The following is a 10,585-nucleotide window of genomic DNA, read 5'->3' as shown; positions in this document are numbered from 1 at the left end:
AAAATAGTCAAAATTTGACCACTGAAGAGAGAGTTATGAAAGTAACTAATGGATAAGGAGATGAAAGAAAAATTCTGGACCGACGACTGCGATCCCACTAACGGGTGCGCAAATGGTCTCGGAATACGAAATTCAAGTTAGGAATGAAACAGCATTAAAGTAGCTTTCATATGACCAAAAATCTACCCAATCCGACATTAAATGAGGGAGTTATGAGCATCTCCATTGGATCGCGCAATTTTGAAAGATTAAGAATCCAAATTGCAAAATGAAGATCAAAGAGTTCCAATGTACTTTTGGGATATCGAATGGCCTTAGGATTAGCCAATTCTGGTCCCAATAGGAAGCTTGTCGAGTTACCATTCCAATGAGCTCAAAATAGTCTAAATTCGACCATTGAAGAGAGTGTTATGAAGGTTACTATTGGACAAGGAGATGAAGGAAAAATTCAGGATCGACGACTGCGATCCCACCTACAGATGCACAAATGGTCTCGGTATACGATGATTCAAGTCAGGAATGAAAGAGCACTAAAGTACCTTTCAGATGACCAAAAATTGACCCAATCCGACATCAAACGAGGGAGTTATGAGCATCTCCATTGGATTGCATGATTTGGAAAGATTAACAATCCAAATTGCAAAATGATGATCGAAGAGTTCCAACGTGCTTTTGGGATATCGAATGGTATCAGAATTAGCCAATTCTAGTCCCATTAGGAAGCTTGTCGAGTTACCATTCCAATGAGCTCAAAATAGTCTAAATTCGACCACTAAAGAGAGAGTTATGAAGGTTACTATTGGACAAGGAGATGAAGGAAAAATTCAGGATCGACGACTGCGATCCCACTTACGGATGCGCAAATGGTCTCAGAATACGACGATTCAAGTCAGGAATGAAAGAGCACTAAAGTACCTTTCAGATGACCAAAAATCGACCCAATTCGACATCAAACGAGGGAGTTATGTGCATCTCCGTTGGATTGCACGATTTGGAAAGATTAACAATCCAAATTGCAAAATGACGATCGAAGAGTTCCAACAGGCTTTTGGGATGTCGAACGGTCTCAGAATTAGACAATTCTGGTCTCATTATGAAGCTAGTTGAGTTACCTTTCCAATGAGCTCAAAATAGTCTAAATTCGACCACTGAAGAGAGAGTTATGAAAGTAACTAATGGATAAGGAGATGAAGGAAAAATTCAGGACCGACGACTGCGATTCCACTAACGGATGCGCAAATGGTCTCGGAATACGAAGATTCAAGTCAGGAATGAAACAGCATTAAAGTACCTTTCAGATGACCAAAAATTAACCCAATCCGACATCAAATGAGGGAGTTATGAGCATCTCCGTGGGATCACACGATTTGGAAAGATTAACAATCCAAATTGCAAAATGACGATCGTAGAGTTCCAACAGGCTTTTGGGATGTCGAACTGTCTCAGAATTAGACAATTCTGGTCTAATTAGGAAGCTTGTCGAGTTACCATTCCAATGAGCTCAAAATAATCTAAATTCGACCACTGAAGAGAGAGTTATGAAGGTTACTATTGGACAAGGAGATGAAGGAAATATTTAGGACCGACCGCTGCGATCCCACTTACGGATGCGCAAATGGTCTCAGGATACGATGATTCAAGTCAGGATTGAAAGAGCACTAAATTACCTTTCAGATGACCAAAAATTAACCCAGTCCGACATCAAACGAGGGAGTTATGTGCATCTCCGTTTGATTGTGCTATTTAGAAAGATTAACAATCCAAATTGCAAAATGACGATCGAAGAGTTCCAACGTGCTTTTGGGATATCGAATGGTATCAGAATTAGCTAATTCTAGTCTCATTAGGAAGCTTGTCGAGTTAACATTCCAATGAGCTCAAAATAGTCTAAATTCGACCACTAAAGAGAGAGTTATGAAGGTTACTAATGGACAAGGAGATGAAGGAAAAATTTAGGACCGACGACTGTAATCCCACAAACGGATGCGTAAATGGTCTTGGAATACAAAGATTGAAGTCAAGAATGAATGAACATTAAAGTACCTTTTAGATGACCAAAAATCGATCCAATCCGACATCAAATGAGGGAGTTATGAGCATCTCTGTTGGATCGCGCAATTTGAAAAGATTAACAATCCAAATAGCAAAATGTTGATCAAAGAGTTCCAACAGGCTTTTGGGATGTCGAACAGTCTCAGAATTAGACAATTCTGGTCTCATTGTGAAGCTAGTTGAGTTACCTAGCCAATGAGCTCCAAATAGTCTAAATTCGACCACTGAAGAGAGAGTTATGAAAGTAACTAATGGATAAGGAGATTAAGGAAAAATTCTGGACTGACGACTGCGATCCCACTAACGGATGCGCAAACGGTCTCGAAATACGAAATTCAAGTCAGGAATGAAACATCATTAAAGTACCTTTCATATGACCAAAAATCGACCCAATCCGACATCAAATGAGGGAGTTATGAGCATCTTTATTGGATCGCGCGATTTCGGAAGATTAACAATCCAAATTACAAAATGACGATCGAAGAGTTCCAATGTGCTTTTGGGATATCGAACGGTCTCAGAATTAGCCAATTTTGGTCCCAATAGGAAGCTTGTCGAGTTACCATTCCAATGAGCTCAAAATAGTCTAAACTCAACCATTGAAGAGATTGTTATAAAGGTTACTATTATACAAGGTGATGAAGGAAAAATTTAGGATCGACGACTGCGATCCCCCCTACAGATGCACAAATGGTCTCAGAATACGACGATTCAAGTCAGGAATGAAAGAGCACTAAAGTACCTTTCAGATGACCAAAAATCGACCAAATTTGACATCAAACGAGGGAGTCATGTGCATCTCCGTTAGATTGCACGATTTGGAAAGATTAACATTCCAAATTGCAAAATGACGATCGAAGAGTTCCAACATGCTTTTGGGATGTTGAATGGTTCAGAATTAGACAATTCTGGTCTCAATATGAAGCTAGTTGAGTTACGTTTCCAATGAGCTTAAAATAGTCTAAATTCGACCACTGAAGGGTGAGTTATGAAAGTAACTTTTGGACAAGGAGATGAAAGAAAAATTCAAGACCGACGATTGCGATCCCACTAACGGATGTGCAAATGTTCTCGGAATACAAAGATTCAAGTCAGGAATGAAACAGCATTAAAGTACCTTTCATATGACCAAAAATCGGCCCAATCCGACATCAAATGAGGGAGTTATGAGCATCTCCATTGGATCGCGTGATTTCAAAAGATTAACAATCCAATTTGCAAAATGACGATCGAAGAGTTCCAATGTGCTTTTGGGATATCGAACGGTCTCAGAATTAGCCAATTCTGGTCCCAATAGGAAGCTTGTCGAGTTACCATTCCAATGAGCTCAAAATAGTCTAAATTCGACCACTGAAGAGAGTGTTATGAAGGTTACTATTGGACAAGGAGATGAAAGAAAAATTCAGGATTGACGACTGCGATCCCACCTATAGATGCACAAATGGTCTCGGTATATGACGATTCAAGTCAGGAATGAAAGAGCACTAAAGTACCTTTTAGATGACCAAAAATCAACCCAATCAAACATGAAACGAGGGAGTTATGACCATCTCCGTTGGATCGCATGATTTGGAAAGATTAACAATCCAAATTGCAAAATGACGATCGAAGAGTTCCAACATGCTTTTGGGATATCGAATGGTATCAGAATTAGCCAATTCTAGTCCCATTAGGAAGCTTGCTGAATTACCATTCCAATGAGCTCAAAATAGTCTAAATTCAACAACTAAAGTGTGAGTTACGAAGGTTACTATTGGACAAGGAGATGAAGAAAAAAGTTAGGATTGATGACTGGGATCTGACTTATGGATGCGCAAATGCTCTCGGAATATGATGATGCAATTCAAGAATGAAAGAGCACTAAAGTACCTTAGAGATGGCCAAAAATCGACCCAATCCAACATTAAATGAGGGAGTAATGAGCACCTCCATTGCATTGCGAAATCTCGAAAGATAAATAAACCAAATCGCAAAATGACGATTGAGGAGTTCCAACGTACTATTGGGATATCGAACGGTCTCAGAATTAGCCAATTCTGATCCCCTTAGGAAGCTTGTCGAGTTACCATTCCAATGAGCTCAAAATAGTCTAAATTCGACCACTGATGTGAGAGTTATGAAGGTTACTATTGGACAAGGAGATGAAGGAAATATTTAGGACCGACGACTGCGATCCCACTTATGAATGCGCAAATGGTCTAAGATACAATGATTCAAGTCAGGAATGAAAGGGCACTAAATTACCTTTCAGATGACCAAAAATCAACCCAGTCTGACATCAAACGAGGGAGTTATGTGCATCTCTGTTGGATTGCGCTATTTAGAAAGATTAACAATCCAAATTGCAAAATGACGATCGAAGAGTTCCAACGTGCTTTTGGGATATCGAATGGTATCAGAATTAGCTAATTCTAGTCCCATTAGGAAGCTTGTCGAGTTACCATTCCAATGAGCTCAAAATAGTCTAAATTCGACCACTAAAGAGAGAGTTATGAAGGTTACTATTGGACAAGGAGATGAAGGAAAAATTCAGGATCAATGATTGCAATCCCACTTACGGATGCGCAAATAGTCTCAGAATATGACGATTCACGTCAGGAATGAAAGAGCACTAAAGTACCTTTCAGATGACCAAAAATCGACCCAATTCGACATCGAACGAAGGAGTTATGTGCATCTCCGTTGGATTGCATGATTTGGAAAGATTAACAATCCAAATTACAAAATGACGATCGAAGAGTTCCAACAGGCTTTTGGGATGTCAAACGGTCTCAGAATTAGACAATTCTAGTCACATTATGAAGCTAGTTGAGTTACCTTTCCAATGTGTTCAAAATAGTCTAAATTATACCACTGAAGAGAGAGTTACAAAAGTAACTTAGGGATAAGGAGATGAGGGAAAATTCAGGACCGACAACTGCGATCTCACTAATGGATGCGCAAATGGCCTCGGAATACAAAGATTCAAGTCAGGAATGAAACAGCATTAAAGTACCTTTTAAATGACCAAAAATCGAGCCAACCCGACATCAAATGAGGGAGTTATGAGCATCTCCGTTGGATCGCGCTATTTGGAAAGATTAACAATCCAAATTCAAAATGTCGATTGAAGAGTTCCAACAGGCTTTTGGGATGTCGAACGGTCTCAGAATTAGACAATTCTGGTCTGATTAGGAAGCTTGTCGAGTTACCATTCTAATGAGCTCAAAATAGTTTAAATTCGACCACTGAAGAGAGTGTTACGAAGGTTACTATTGGACAAGGAGACGAAAGAAAAATTCAGGATCGATGACTGTGATCCCACCAAAAGATACACAAATGGTCTCGGTATACGACGATTCAAGTCAGGAATGGAAGAGCACTAAAGTACCTTTCAGATGACCAAAAATCAACCCAATCCGTCATCAAAGGAGGGAGTTACGAGCATCTCCATTGGATCGTGCGATTTGGAAAGATTAACAATCCAAATTGCAAAATGACGATCGAAGAGTTCCAACATGCTTTTGGGATATCGAATGGTATCAGAATTAGCCAATTCTAGTCCCATAAGGATGCTTGTAGAGTTACCATTCCAATGAGCTCAAAATAGTCTAAATTCGACCACTAAAGAGAGAGTTATGAAGGTTACTATTGTACAAGGAGATGAAGGAAAAATTTAGGATCGACGACTGCAACCCACTTACGGATGCGCAAGTGGTCTCAGAATATGACGATTCAAGTCAGAAATGAAAGAGCACTAAAGTACCTTTCAGATGACCAAAAATTGACCCAATTCGAAAACAAACGAGGGAGTCATGTGCATCTCCGTTAGATTGCACGATTTGGAAAGATTAACAATCTAAATTGCAAAATGACAATTGAAGAGTTCCAACAGGCTTTTAGGATGTCGAACGGTCTTAGAATTAGACAACTTTGGTCTCATTAAGAAGCTAGTCGAGTTACCATTCCAATGAGCTCAAAATAGTCAAAATTTGACCACTGAAGAGTGAGTTATGAAAGTAACTATTGGACAAGGAGATGAAGGAAAAATTCAGGACAGACGACTGCGATCCCACTTACGGATGTGTAAATGGAATGGGAATGTAACGATTCAAGTCAAGAATGAAAGAGCACAAAATTACCTTTCATATGACCAAAAATCGACCCAATCCAACATCAAATGAGGGAGTTATGAGCATCTCCATTGGATCATGCGATTTCGAAAGATTAACAATCCAAATTGCAAAATGATGCTTGATGAGTTCCAATGTGCTTTTGGGATATCGAACGGTCTCTGAATTAGCCAGTTCTGGTACCAATAGGAAGCTTGTCGAGTTACCATTCCAATGAGCTCAAAACAGTCTAAATTCAACCACTGAAGAGAGTGTTATGAAGGTTACTATTGGACAAGGAGATGAAAGAGAAATTTAGGATCAACGACTGCAATCCCACCTACAGATGCACAAATGGCCTCGGTACACGACGATTCAAGTCAGGAATGAAAGAGCACTAAAGTACCTTTTAGATGACCAAAAATCGACCCAATCCTACAACAAACGAGGGAATTATGAGCATCTCCATTGGATCGCGCGATTTAGAAAGATTAACAATCCAAATTGCAAAATGACGATCGAAGAGTTCCAACGTGCTTTTGGCATATCGAATGGTATCAAAATTAGCCAATTCTAGTCCCATTGGAAGCTTGTCGAGTTACCATTCCAATGAGCTCAAAATAGTCTAAATTCGACCACTAAAGAGAGAGTTATGAAGGTTACTATTGGACTTGGAGAGGAAGGAAAAATTCAGGATCGACAACTGTGATCCCACTTACGGATGCGCAAATGGTCTCAAAATACGACGATTCAAGTCAGAAATGAAAGAGCAATAAAGTACCTTTTAGATGACCAAAAATTGACCCAATTCGACATCAAACGAGGGAGTCATGTGCACCTCCGTTGGATTGCACGATTTGAAAAGATTAACAATCCAAATTGCAAAATGATGATCGAAGAGTTCTAACAGGCTTTTGGAATGTCGAACGGTCTCAGAATTAGACAATTCTGGTCTCAATTTGAAGCTAGTTGAGTTACCTTTTCAATGAGCTTAAAATAGTCGAAATTCGACCATTGAAGAGAGTGTAATGAAAGTAACTAATGGATAAGGAAATGAAGGAAAAATTCAGGACCGACGACTGCGATTCCAATAACGAATGTGCAAATGGTCTCGAAATACAAAGATTCAAGTCAGGAATGAAACAGCATTAAAGTACCTTTCAAGATGACCAAAAATTGACCCAATCCGACATCAAATGAGGGAGTTATGAGCATCTCCATTGGATCACGCGATTTGCAAAGTTTAACAATCCAAATTGTAAAACGACAATCATAGAGTTCCAACAACAGGCTTTTGGGATGTCGAACTATCTCAGAATTAGACAATTCTAGTCTAATTAGGAAGCTTGTCGAGTTACCATTCCAATGAGCTCAAAATAATCTAAATTCGACCACTGAAGAGAGAGTTATGAAGGTAACTATTAGATAAGGAGATGAAGGAATAATTCAGGTCCGACAATTAGGATCTGACTTACGGATGTGTAAATGGTATGGGAATGTAACGATTCAAGTCAAGAATGAAAGAGCACAAAATTACCTTTCATATGACCAGAAATCGACCCAATCCGACATCAAATGAGGGAGTTATGGGCATCTCTATTGGATCACGTGATTTCTAAGATTAACAATCCAAATTGCAAAACGACAATAGAAGAGTTCCAATGTGCTTTTGGTATATCGAACATCTTAGAATTAGCCAATTCTGGTCCCAATAGGAAGCTTGTTGAGTTACCATTCCAATGAGCTCAAAATAGTCTAAATTCGACCATTGAAGAGAGTGTTATGAAGGTTACAATTGGACAAGGAGATGAAAAAAAAAATCAGGATCGACGACTGCGATCCCACCTACAGATCACAAATGGTCTCAGTATAAGACGATTCAAGTCAGGAATGAAAGAGCACTAAAGTACCTTTCAGATGTCCAAAAATCGACCCAATTCGACATCAAACAAGGGAGTTATGAGCATCTCCATTTGATCGCGCGATTTGGAAAGATTAACAATCCAAATTGCAAAATGACGATCAAAGAGTTCCAACATGCTTTTGGGATATTGAATGGTATCAGAATTAGCCAATTCTAGTCCCTTTAGGAAGCTTGTCGAGTTACCATTCCAATGAGCTCAAAATAGTCTAAATTCGAACACTGATGTGAGAGTTATGAAGGTTACTATTGGACAAGGAGATGAAGGAAATATTTAGGACCAACGATTGCGATCCCACTTTCGGATGCACAAATGGTCTCGGGATACGATGATTCAAGTTAGGAATGAAAGAGCACTAAATTACCTTTCAGATGACTAAAAATCGACCCAGTCCAACATCAAAGAAGGGAGTTATTTGCATCTCCGTTGGATTGTGCTATTTAGAAAGATTAAGAATCTAAATTGCAAAATGACAATTGAAGAGTTCCAACAGGCTTTCGGGATATCGAATGGTATCAGAATTAGCCAATTCTAGTCCCATTAGGAAGCTTGTTGAGTTACCATTCCAATGGGCTCTAAATAGTCTAAATTCGACCACTAAAGAGAGAGTTATGAAGGTTACTATTGGACAAGGAGATGAAGGAAAAATTCAGGATCGACGATTGCGATCCCACTTACGGATGCACAAGTGGTCTCAGAATACGACGATTCAAGTCAGGAATGAAAGAGCACTAAAATACCTTTCAAATGACCAAAAATCGACCCAATTCAACATCAAACGAGGAAGTTATGTGCATCTCCATTGGATTGCATGATTTGGAAAGATTAATAATCCAAATTGCAAAATGAAGATCGAAGAGTTCCAACAGGCTTTTGGGATGTCGAACGGTCTCAGAATTAGACAATTCTAGTCTCATTATGAAGTTAGTTGAGTCACCTTTCCAATGAGCTCAAAATAATCTAAATTCGACCACTGAAGAGAGAGTTATGAAAGTAACTAATGGACAAGGAGATGAAAGAAAATTTCAGGATCGAGAACTACGATCCCACCTACAGATGCACAAATGGTCTCAGTATACGACGATTCAAGTTAGGAATGAAAGAGCACTAAAGTACCTTTTAGATGGCCAAAAGTCAACCAAATCCGACATTAAACGAGGGAGTAATGAGCACCTCCATTGCATCGCGCGATCTCGAAAGATTAACCAACCAAATTGTAAAATGACGATCGGGTGTTCCAACGTACTTTTGCGATATCGAACGGTCTCAGAATTAGCCAATTCTGATCCCCTTAGGAAGCTTGTCGAGTTACCATTCCAATGAGCTCAAAATAGTCTAAATTCGACCACTGAAGAGAGTGTTACGAAGGTTACTATTAGTCAAGGAGATGAAAGAAAAATTCAGGATCGACGACTGCGATCCCACCTAAAGATGCACAAATGGTCTCTAGATACGATGATTCAAGTTAGGAATGAAAGAGCACTAAATTACCTTTCAGATGACCGAAAATCGACCCAGTCCGATATAAAAAAAGAGAGTTATGTGCATCTCCGTTGGATTGCGCTATTTAGAAAGATTAAATATCCAAATTGCAAAATGACGAACGAAGAGTTCCAACGTGCTTTTGGGATATCGAATGGTATCAGAATTAGTCAATTCTAGTCCCATTAGGAAGCTTGTGGAGGTACCATTCCGATGAGCTCAAAATAGTCTAAATTCGACCACCAAAGAGAGAGTTATGAAGGTTACTATTGGACAAGGAGATGAAGGAAAAATTCAGGATCGACGACTGCGATCCCACTTACGGATGCGCAAATGGTCTCTGGATACGATGATTCAAGTCAGGAACTAAACAGCACTAAATTACCTTTCAGATGACCAAAAATCGACCCAGTCCGACATCAAACAAGGGAGTTATGTGCATCTCCGTTGGATTGCGCTATTTAGAAAGATTAATACTCGAAATTGCAAAATAATGATTGAAGAGTTCCAACAGGCTTTTGGGATGTCGAACGGTCTCAGAATTAGACAATTCTGGTCCCATTATGAAGCTAGTAGAGTTACCTTTCCAATGAGCTCAAAATAGTCTAAATTCGACCACTAAAGAGAGAGTTAAGAAAGTAACTAATGGATAAGGAGATGAAGGAAAAATTCAGGACCAATGACTGCAATCCCACTAACGGATGCATAAATGGTCTCAAAATACAAAGATTCAAGTTAGGAATGAAACAACATTAAAGTACCTTTCAGATGACCAAAAATTGACCCAATCCGACATCAAACGAGGGAGTTATGAGCATCTCCGTTGGATCACGTGATTTGGAAAGATTAACAATCCAAATAACAAAATGTCAATCGAAGAGTTCCAACAGGCTTTTGGGATGTCGAACGGTCTTTTAATTAGATAATTCTGGTCTAATTATGAAGCTTGTCGAGTTACCATTCCAATGAGCTCAAAATAATCTAAATTCGACCACTGAAGAGAGAGTTATGAAGGTTACTATTGGACAAGGAGATGAA

Source organism: Magnolia sinica, chromosome 17 (assembly GCF_029962835.1).
Source record: "Magnolia sinica isolate HGM2019 chromosome 17, MsV1, whole genome shotgun sequence".
NCBI classification, from domain to species: domain Eukaryota; kingdom Viridiplantae; phylum Streptophyta; class Magnoliopsida; order Magnoliales; family Magnoliaceae; genus Magnolia; species Magnolia sinica.
Note: the sequence above shows the minus strand (reverse complement) of the source record.